We start from the raw sequence: 12,155 nt of genomic DNA, 5'->3' as shown, positions 1-12,155 counted from the left end.
TTACAGTGTACGACCCTCTCTCGTCAACGGCGGCACACGTGTGCACCACGGGCCCCTTCTACGAGGGCACGCTTATTTATTTTTAGATATTTTCGTACGGCCGCGAGATATACAACCCTGTACGCAAGCCACGAATTTCGAACGAGGTGCCGTTTCCCCCTACCCTTTGCACAGGCCACCATAATATTCCGGCGGTACGTGATCATGGGATTTGTCTGCGAGGGAATGCGATTTTGACGAACCAACCCTACCGCGTTCTTTCGCCCATCTTCGGGCCAGTTTCGTTCTCTTTAACGCGGGAAAGTATTTAGTCGATCCGCGTTGTTTCTCTGTTTGGTTCTACAGTTTTCTTTCAATCTCGTAATCTTTTTCACCTGATAACAGGTGAACAAGATTGAAATATACAAATTCCAAGGTCAAGGTCCTGACACTTTAGGGTTCAAGGATGGTTAGGCTCGGTAGGGGGGGTATTTTGCTCGACGAGGTTAAATTGTAGCGTAGGGAGAGATGGTTGCAATTTTGCTTCTCAGAGATTTGCATGGATGTAGTTTTATTTGCCACGAGATCAACAATGGCGGAATGACGTTAATGGATGAAGAATTTTCTTACGAAAATTCCGATTTCGGACGATAGTTTAGTATACAGCGTAGTGAGAATATAATTTTCTTTACGGAATTCGTATTTGTCGAGCGATCTAATTTGCACGGTGTGACTTTGGAACGTCAAAAATGGCAAAATGAAGAATCACGACAGAGACGATCGACCCTGAAAGAACGATCGAATTATTCTCGACAGGAATTGTTACAATTACGCTTTCCGGTTTCGTATTATGCGTATTATTCAGGTTGACGTGTTTTTGTAAGACACGTTGCACGGGCAAAAGAGAAGAAAGAGAATCGCAGGGAACACGCGAACATCGTGAGTGAAATAAAAGGACGCAGCGAGTAAAATGGATAAAGTGGAACGAGAAAACGGACACCTCGAGTCGAGGATGTCGTTCTGGTTAGGAATTCTGACGGGTTCTTTCGTCGAAGAAATCCAATACTCCGGCGACGTCTGGTCGTGGTCGAACGGTCGTTTTGTTTGACGTAGGCACCAATGTACTGATATTCGACCAGATTCCTTATGGATTACCTGTATCCATCTTCCAACAACGCAACACCGATCAGTTTTCTTTCTTACATGTTAAATACTGTGACAGGTACACGACTGTTAATACAAGCTTGTCGCGATTAAGAATCTTCAGCCTCTTTTACTTTACTTTCAGTTATTCTTCCAATGTTCTTGATAATCGTTAGTTGCTGTGTAGGTTGGAAATTTAGTTTTCCACCTATGAGAAAATCTTTCATCAACCTGGACAAGTAAACTCTCTGTACGGAATTGACATTGTCGGTATAGATATCGATCTTTATCACTGATTTTACTATTCTTCTTCACAGCTGCAATCTTCCCATCGAAACTCTATAGAAAAATTCTACAAAACGTGCGAAGATACTTCACTGAATTATAAAGACAACAAATTAGACACGCACAGATATTAATGGAATGGAATCAAATTATTCGTCTTCTGGTTCAATCTCATCCAATGTTCTCTCTTCTTTGTCGTATCTGGTTAAATAATCTTTTACGCTCGTTTAATTTCTTCCGACTCTAAAGCAAACGCAATATCTGGCTGAAAACGTTTAAACAAGTAGGTTACGTTTAAACGATCCAACGCACGAATCTCCGAATGCAAATACTTGCATCGACAAACACCTGCAGCTACCTAAATCTCCAACACGAACACCATTACTCACCCTCGGAAAATTAAATACAATACCTCGGTGGAAGAAATCGAATTTCCTGCAACGAACCAGCGAAAATTCCATAGGTGTTTCACTATAGATCCGATCGGACACGCATCCACCCTCATTACCCTCCTACGAGCAGTCGAAAGAATCGTGTACGAGCGTTCTATTTAAGAATTCCATTGTCCACCCCGAGGGGTAGAGTGTTCCCGCCAGGAACGCGTCGAAATCGGTGTCAGGGTAGTGGAGGAATCCCGCATCACCGCTATTGTTGTTCGCCAACCCCACGCGAGGGTTGTACGCCGGGACAAGTGGCATTGTGTGTTTTTTGGGGGAGATGGGGAACATTGCACAGGTGCACAAACCTGCGTAAAGTGCATAATGTGAATCGCTGAATGGAGGGATGGGAGTGTAAAAAGGAGGGGAGACGAGGAGTTTCTGGACAAACAGGCCCCCTCTCTGTGCAGGAAAATTAGGAGCCTTTTTAGACCGAGGAAGAAAGAAGGGAGGCTGCCTGGTTTCCAGACGCTGACGCATTTTCATCTCCGCCCTAAAATTGCCGATACGCGAGGGGAAAAAAACAGGATGAAAATCCTCTCATACGGAGATTTTCTTTTTTTTTTACGAAATTCTTGAAAGGTCTGTCGAGGGTTTTGGTCGACTTTGCGTGCTTTTTGGCGTCTAAGGGAATGTTCGCTGGAAGAAATTGGAATTATTTTTAATTCAGTTGGAAATTCGTAGATCTATTCGATTGATTGAAATTTATCGAGCTTAGAGATATATTTGAGAAATGTTCCATTTTCCTAAAACAAGCAACATGTACATATGTAACTTGAGTTTTAAACTTGACTATTTTATACAATTAGACGTATTTACTCACAAGAACAATATTTTGCTTTACTTGATATCCTAGCCACTTTTACCCTCTTTATATAAAATCGTATCTATGTATAATCGCTGCATTTCAGAAATATGTTGCAGTTACGTTTCTAATAAACTGTTTCATAGGATATTTATTAAACATATGAGACATATTTTCAAGTAAAAGTAGCGCTTCGATAGCACAAGCTAAAGAATATTCCATCGAATTCTTAAAACTATTAACCCAAAGAGATTTCTGGCGAAAAGGAACCGGAGCTGATCCTTTTTCATCCCTAACTTCCGATACAAAATTCTACGCTATATCGTAAGCTTGTATATTTGATATTGTATGTATTTAATATCGCATAAGAGCAGGACGATGTATATCAACTTTCAAGTTGCACGTAACTCACGCTTCGTCTCTAAATTCGCCGATTCTAAAATCCTAAAAGTATCGTGAGACGGTTCCTTCTTACGCAACTAGAGCCCTCGTGTTTCACAAAACCTCCAACGAAACGTAATTCCATTTTGACGCTCTTTTCTTATTTCTTATTCCGCGAAACTTCTAGAACGCGCTATAGAATCGTCGTCCAACAAAATAAAATTCTATTGTGACATTCCTTCGCCATTTCCACTTGCGAATTATCTGCAAAACTAAACTAAAACACGCTATAGAATCGTCGTCCCACAAATTAAGATTCTACTGTGACATTCTTTTGCCATTTTCACTTGCAAATTAAACCCTCGCAATTTATCTGCAAAACTAAATTAAAACATACTATAGAATCGTTGTCCAACAAAATAAAATTCTATTGTGACATTCCTTTGTCATTTTCACTTGCGAATTATCTGCAAAACTAAACTAAAACACGCTATAGAATCGTCGTCCCACAAATTAAGATTCTACTGTGACATTCCTTTGCCATTTTCACTTTCAAATTAAACCCTCGCAATTTATCTGCAAAACTAAGTTAAAACACACTATAGAATTGTCTCATTCAACAAATTAAAATTCTATTGTGACATTCCTTTGCCATTTTTACTTATAGGTAATTTATCTGCAAAACTCGAAGCTACCTTACAGCGCTATCACATCCGACGAAACGTCGAAACAGTCTCGCGAATGCGATACCAGCTCGATCTCTTCTCCATTCTTCATTCCCTTCGTAAAAAGCGTCTCAAAGGAACGTGGACGTTTTCACGAGACAAGGATTAAACTGTGTCTTCAATACCGGGGCAGATCCGGTCCCAAGGTTACCTCGTTCATGCGTAAGTGGCTGTGTCTCGAGTCGTCGAAGACAGAACCCGATAATCGGTACGGCTGCGAGGAAATTATATACCGGCGCGCGACTTGTAACAATGTATACACTGTTCACTTGGACGGTTGATCACGATTATCGAGGTAAACACGTGAGGCTAAAAGTGAAACGTCGTTTCACAAAGCCGATCCGTGCAGAACGACTAACCAAGATGCTCTTCTGGCATCTGCCCGCGAGCTGTGCGATGTTTTCACGCGATACGACAAGAACAGCCCTTTGCCTCTATCCTTAGGCGTATGTCCATTTGCACGACAGGGTTATTCGAGTAATTCTAAACTTTTACGTTTGTGAATTTAATGTTGAACTTTGCGCGGAATAATCGAAATTCACGTTTATCGAGAGACGCCATTAGTCTTCGATATGTTGGCTTGGCAACTAAGCGATTGCGGATTTTCTCATTAGGTGGTAATTACAAAATCCGCGATCACTTAGTTGCCAACCCGATACGAGTCGTTTCATGCAAAGATGGTGTAAGTCAGAAAAGTTGATTATTGCACGATACGAGAGATAAATTAAAAATTCCGTAAGGAGACGAGCGGACGATTCTCGCTTAATCAAGGCTACCGAGAAACTAATTAAATGTACTTACGCGACACAGAACCAAGAGTAGGCTTTCGACAATATGCTCTGCTAAATCAAATATGCAAAAGATCGACTCACGCCGCTTTTGCATTAGATTGTGGATTTCTATGAGCCATCACTTAGCTCGAGTCCGATAATCCTATCTTGCCTTAAGACAGGTGTTCGTTTGAGAATCGCGAGTGACAGTTACTTTCAAAAATAATCTTATCAGATCTTATAGTCGTTATCTTTCAGAAATTTTCTCTCAGATAGACGGTGAAAAAGCATAAATTCTTTTGCACCTAGTTTCTCTAGTTTTCATTTCTAATAGCACGTTTCGTAATACATCGATGCCGGGCTCGCGAAGTCGCAAGGACCATCGCCATCGACCTTAACCCTCCCAACTAGCTAAACGTTCGTTGTTTTTGTCGCTGACTTACCAGAGAATAGCACAGGTTTTGAACGTATATAAAAGAAGACACGTGCACGCGCGTGCGTACGTTAGAAGGACCTATACCATATAACTCATGCACTTTGCAACATACGGGTACCTAATTTAGTATCCCTTGAAAGTGACTTATAAATGACATGCGAGCACGAACGATTGCTACGACAGGCACATACTGTCTGCACGATTTTACAACCTTCCATAGCACGGAACAACAATAACGTACTGACCGAAATTATCTCAACAAATATCCTAAACGTCAGACTATCTTCTGTTGTTGAAACTCCTGAGCTCTGAAGTTAGGAGAAGAGTTAAAAAAAAGAAAAAAAGAAAAGAAAAGAAAGAGAGGGGGAAGAGGAAGAGAAGGTGTACACATAAAGAGCAGAGTGTCTTGGCACGGAATAGCAGTTTTATTTCCACGGGGCCAGTAAACTATTGTGATTGCTCGTAAAAGACGCGGAGCAATTGGAGCCTGACGGAAACGGGCCTTACTGCCGCCAGATCGCGATTGGTCGAGACGAAAGAAGAGTGGATCAGGCCCAGAGCTTCCACCACACCTTCGTGATAGTTGCTTAGACGCTATTGGTCGGCCAGTTGGGTCCTTTCAGGACCCCCCTTTGGTCTTCTCTTTATCCCCCTTTTTCTCCACACGTTGATCCACGTTCTCCCACCACCACAAAGCGGTACCCCACACGCGGCACCTTGGGTGCCCCTTCTTTCTATCCCCGTGTCGTACTTACTTTTCTTTCCATTTGTTTGACTTTGAAACTGTTTGGCCGGGGCTTTGGCCTCGCCTCTGTGCCTCGTTTCGCACAGCCTTTCTCTTTCCGTGCGTTCATCATCATTATCCTGGTCGTCATTATTTTCGTGTCTACGCTCTCGACTCGCGGTGCCCCGGTAACGCGACCGTCGTTATTTTCACCGTAATTACCTCGTATATACCGTCGAAAAGGGGACCGTCGTACCCGTCTTCGGACTTTCGACGCGTCGATATTTTATTCCGGTCAATCGGTACGCGGCCCTTACCGCCTCTTGCTCTTTGTATATGGAACGTGTAGCGCCCGATGAATTCCACCGCTCCATCTTCGCATCGCGGTTTATAACGAATTTTTTCTTATCTATGACACGGTACAATTTGGATTATGACAACACCGATATGTGAACATTCTTTGATAATCGTATGTATTTTGATTGGAAAACTAGGGTCTTTTATTTTGGTAACAAACTGTCAACGATCGTTGGACAAACAAATAAGAACGTCATTAGATAAAAAAAAATGATGAAAATTGTAAGAAATTTAGTTGGATGAAAATCGTGCGTGTGGAGATTCGAGTTTGCTGATAGCGACGGATATAATAAACAACAAGTTCACGTACCATTTTCGAAGATCCTCGTAACATTATAATGCGAAATTAATGGTCCTTTGCGATTGAGTCGGTTGTTCGTGATTAATGCTCGATAATTACACGTATCGTATAAAGTGACGTAGAGAAGACTTCGACCAGATAGACAGCTTATGACTTGTGCCATCCTTTAAATAAATACGTAGACGATAATAAATAGCGTTCCTTCCTTCTATCTTCTTTTACGCAGCGTGGCTTTGCTATTAAATGTTAGTTAAAATTCCTTTGGATACAAATACTCGCACCATGCTAAATCATGTTGATCTAACATTGTCATTTTTATTAATATTATATGGCCGAGTAAAGTTTTGAACGTTCAGAAAAACGAGCATTGAGAATTATTTCACGTATTCTTACGTTCGGCGAGCGTTTTCGCGCGTTTTAACAATTTTTATTGCTTTAAGGATATTGTTTTTATTTGATGATTATCCGTCTGGCTGAAATATTATGTTAGTATTTGCTCGCTTCGTTGCGTTAAGCGCATTGCCGGTGCTACGCAAATTCTTGCGTAAAGTTGCACGCGAGTCTTCACTGCTAATGGCACGTAACAGCTATAATTATGGTCCTATTATGAGACAGCTGAGAGTAAGCACGTTGAATAAATAAAAGAGAAGTAACTGATTTTACATACGCGTGTGTGATATAATATTTAACTATAAGTTCGCCGATATTCCAAACAAACGTAATTGAATTATGCTAAATATTTCACGATAATATTAAATTTGCAGGTAACTTTATTGGACACATCGTTACGATAATTATGTTACGATCTATTTACGGAAGAATTCTAAGTATTAGGTTGTCCGGAAAGTTGCTTTCGTTTCATAAGGAAATAATAGACGCGCAATGTTCTTTGTTTTATATTAATTTATTGAATTATTCACGAACATAATAATAGAAATATAACGAAATGGACGATACCTAATTCGATAAAATAATATAAAATAGAAATTGTTGTTCATCTATTATCATCTTGTGAAACGAAAGAAACTGTTCGGACAACCTGATTAGTAGAGTTAGGTTTAAAATATATATTTAACGTTGACAAAGGATTAAAATACGTTTAAAGTGAAATGTGAAACTATAAGTGGAAAACACAAAACTCTTTATCACGTTGTAATTAATATTCATATCAAATTTCATTCCGCTCCTTTCACTTTGCCTCCCAGTGAAATTGAAACATAAATTTCGTGTTCAATTTACGAGCTACACACAATTAAATATAATCTGAAAGCTGAGCGAGAAAAACGACGCTCGCGCAAATAAGATTACTCGTTACGTCTCAAAAATAATTCATTTTACGTACACAGCTTTCGATCAAATTTCTCAATACTTTGCTTCGTTAACAAATACTCTCACGAATGATACTATTTGCTTCTTGCGATGTGTTTGTCGTTAGAAAAATCGAACATTTCGTATGTTAAACTCGAAGGATTATCATTTAAGATTTTTATGGCAAATATCCAAATATGTTCGAAAAATTCCGATTTTTGTAATAAGTGTTCGTTTGCCGAGTCATTGTGCGGCCATCGAAGTAAAAAAGATGCATAAATCATGCAATAAAATACTTTCTATCTTTCTCCTATAATTTTATTCAATTCTACTTTTCACATTCTAAGCGTATGTTAATCTTTATCCAATAAAATTTGCTATGGACCTGATTTCCGTATTCTTGAAGAGTCTGCACATCTGCAGAAGCCTTATTTATGCCACGTAGGGTAAGTAATTATGGGTAAGATTCGACCCGAGGAGATGCCGCTCTCTCTCTCTGAAACGATACTCTTTAATTTTTATTTCTTGGACCTGATGTACATTACAATTTTAATTTTTTTTCTCACTCGCCATAAAAACAATGGCACAAGATATCGTACTATTGCGTTTCGATCGTGTTTTATCAAACACGAACACACATTATACGTTTTCTTTTATATTAAAGATTGCCTGCAATTCGACAGCTCTGTAATATTTTTCTTTCATTTAAAAATTTATTTTACAAATTTTTACTTGATCCCAGTCATTTTTTTATCGACTCAAGTAATTGCACTTTATCTTACAATGACTCACGATATTTTCCATCTGACGATACTTTCGTGTGTCACTGTATTCTGCCACTTAAAGATACGCGCGCATGAATAAATTTTCTGCTACAAAACTTACGCGTAGCGTGTACATTTTTCAAAATATATGGCACCTCGCTCATAATTAATTACTCGCAGTTGTATTTTCAGTTGAAGAGCGCGGAAACATTTTTCTCACGTATCCTCCACGAGTATCGTGCACTCTATTCATCGTCCCATCCTATTTTACTTATGTGCATAATTAGAACGTCCAATTAGACGGCGTTGTACCGCGTACGAAGCAAAGGCTACACGCTTTAACACTTTGCCGACCGCTATAATTAGCATTCTTAGGAATGCTATCAACGGGACGATCGGATTGGTTTTTAGCACTTGGTGAATTTCATCTGGCTTCATTGGAGAATTTAAAACGTTAAGAATGTTCGCCGAAAGAATACAACGATGTAAGAAATAAAAATTCTGCAGAAAGCTCTGCCAAGGCGCGTAACAGTAATTGTCTTTCACGATCTTAAAAGATATAAAAGAAATCGATGGCTGACAAAAGGTTCACTCGCGATACAAAAAATTGCATTATTTTATATAATGTACATATTATAACAATAATATTTTTTAATTATCGTATATCGCAAAATATCAATTAGTTCGATGAATATCGAAACCACGTGTTACTGAAAGTTTAACAAATTTTATTTGGTCTTTTTTCACAAAAAAAAAAAAAAAAAAAAGAAAAATCAGGCTCCCAAATAAGAGTACGAGGCAGTGATTTCTAACCGACAATTCCACCATCGAACGTGGTACAATTTCCGAACACAGCCTCAACCTAAAACACTGTATTCAAGTGGGAATGAGCACGATAAATCTGGCGCTACCCGAAAATCATCCTTTCATTTCCTGTCCGAATGGAACAGGAAGACCTTCGAACAGACCTCGAAGGTAAAAATCGTGCTTGGCCTTTGATTACCGAAAACAATTTCACACTTTCGCCGCGGAAGAACACGCCGCCTTTTGCCAGCGTATCCTTCTCTTTCCAGTTGATCCTCGTTCGATTAGGCTGTCTGTTGCAAAAATCAAAGAAGTCGAAACACTCGCTAAAGTCGCTTTCTCTGCCGGCAAAAATGAAGCAGAGGGCACGCAGCCTTATAAAAGTTCAACCCCAGCCGCAGGCGAAATCACGTTTCACTTATTTCGTTAACGCGTTGCTGGCAAAAATAAATTTTACGATTTTGCAATATTTTTGGAAAATGTATCTCCGCGTCTATGGAAATGAAAATTGATTAATTGGGTTGGCAACTAAGTGATTTCGGAGTTTCTCAATACCACCTTATGACAATATCCGCAATCACTTAGTTGCCAACCCAGTATCATCGCGTTTTCGACGATCGAATTTTTTAAAAGTGTGAGTTACGGAAATGGAACGCCTTACACACCGCTCTCTCTCTCTCTCTCTCTCTCTCTCTCTCTCTGCCAATGAGTCTTTCATCAGCGAACGTATCGTCGTAGTTGCACAGTCTCTAAATTCGAGAGCGTACGACTGTTTTCTTTCCTGAAAAACCAAAAACCACTTCAAAGGTTATCATTTTGGAACTCTGGACGACGTTCGGAAGATCGTAACCGAGCAATTTATATTCAGCAATAAATTGCAGCACTGTTTCCAAGAATGGAAGCACCGCTTTTGGCGGTGTATAGGGTGTACATTCTCAACGGAACTCGTATCTTTAAGAGAACAGCGTACGATTTTCGTTAAACGACGTACAAACGTTCCCACGGAACTTGCAGTCCTATTAATTCTGACACACCACGTATATCCTGTTTCGTCACCCGCCTTCGGTTTTTCTCTGTATCGCGTTAAGGCAAGTCGCCTTACAAATATAAATATCAATCGAGATACAATACATAAAACACGCGATATAAAGATAAGTTTCGGCCGCGTTTTTCGACGCAGAGGAATATGAAAATCGCCTACGGCCGATTGGTCCAACAACGTCTCTCACGCTGGCGAGGGAACAACCGGGATACGCGTTGCGCTCGGCTATTCCGCCAGCAGCAGCCGACAACAAGAAGAAGAAATGGGAATGAGAAGAGAGCTGAACGGCCGCGAGATATGACGGAAAGAACACTGTGGAAGGTGGGCAGCAGACGAAAAAATTAGCAGCAACAAGTTTCAAGCTGTGCAATAATTCCCGAGGCGCGTGTTACACAGCCTCCATGGTCCGCTGCTATTTTTTTCTTTTTCCAAAAATTTATGGGCGCAGCCACTCTCGCCCGCCGCGAGCTGAATTCGCACGAATAAAACGAGAAAAATAATCGTTTGGTCCTCGGCCACTGGCGACGTACGTACGAGCATCGTTCTCTCCTTCTTTCCGTAGGATATGCAAAAAAGGAGACAGGATCGAATAAGTATGTAAGGATATTAAACGAAAGCGTTGGTGAATTTAGGGACTTGCGCTGCGCGCTCTATAGGAGACACAGCTAACAGAAGTTGCGCGCTTCTCTGCCAATGTTTTTCTGCTCTTGCTGTAATGTAGTTGTAGGGAAGCGCAGGGTTGCTTGTTGCACAGGGTTAACCGGTTGAGTATTTGCAGGTGCGCGGATGAGATTGGAAGTCTGAAAGGATGATCGTGTTTCGAGGAATATTTTTTTTTTAGGTCGCTGGAATGTACCGGGTGAATCATTACCGGCTAAAGCGGAGAACATTAATCTCTTGTATTGGCTTACATTCGATAAGCTAGTGTCAGAAACTGTTGCTGATTTGCACGAATTTTTATATCCTCGTTATCCATGCAACGTATAAAGATGACACGCGAGAAGTATGATAAACCGAATTTTGTCCATCCTCTCACTTTCACGCCACTCGATTACACGAAAGAAACATTCAAATACGGAATTTGAAGAAGAGAAGAGATACGGGGCGTTTCGAAATAGCTGACAAGTCTTAATTGATATCGACGTGGCGATTTTTTAGTAAACATCCGTCCGCGATAAATATTTTATCGATATAATCGCGACACTCGTGGCCCGTTATAACGCTAATGAAATTTCCAAATATTTCACGTAGCCTCCTAATTAAATAATTAAATTGGCAGGCGAAACGATCCCAAACGGCTCTTTCTTATCTTTATTTGCGACAGAATTTGTGCGCGTTTAATCCACATTACCAAACCGTTTCGTGTATCAAAAATATACGCGAAACACGTTATAGTACGTGTGTGAAATCGTTGTAACGCCTTCGTAAAAATAAAGATAACACAGTTTATCGTAAGAGAGACAGTGACGTGGTTCGATCAGCTCTTTTTTTCTTTTTTTTTTTTTTTTTTGCAAAATTACAGCATAAACGTCAACACGTAAACATAATCTCCGGTAGCCGTTTAGCAGAATTTATGGCGGCGCTTGAGAGGAAACGGTGCTTATGTCGAACGCGTTTTTAATGATCGTGCGATAATGTCGAACTCGTTAATTTCGTATCGATAACAGAAAGATTTAAGACTAAGCATAATTACTCCCGCGGCTCGTTTATTGTATCCTCAGTCGTCTTTTATAACGACACATAAATGTTTTGGGCTATTAACGAGCAGGAAGTTGGTAACCGGTGATATTTATCTGGTCGCGTTTCGTTCGTCTTTCGTGTCACGTTTAATGGCCTCGTTAAAAAGCTCCATTCACGGCGTTTTCAGTCGCGTGTAATGCAAATCGACGCGATT

The 12,155-nt window shown here is 40.2% G+C and overlaps 1 protein-coding gene across 8 annotated transcripts in view; it reads left to right on the top strand.

Annotated features, from left to right (window-relative positions):
* The window catches only part of LOC126873465 (tubulin monoglutamylase TTLL4-like), a 236,845-nt gene that overhangs the window by 143,016 nt on the left and 81,674 nt on the right, over nucleotides 1-12,155 (top strand). The gene's annotated exons all lie outside the window — the stretch shown is intronic.

This window comes from Bombus huntii, chromosome 14 (genome assembly GCF_024542735.1).
Source record: "Bombus huntii isolate Logan2020A chromosome 14, iyBomHunt1.1, whole genome shotgun sequence".
NCBI classification, from domain to species: Eukaryota; Metazoa; Arthropoda; class Insecta; order Hymenoptera; family Apidae; genus Bombus; species Bombus huntii.
This window is presented reverse-complemented; position numbering and strand designations above follow the sequence as displayed.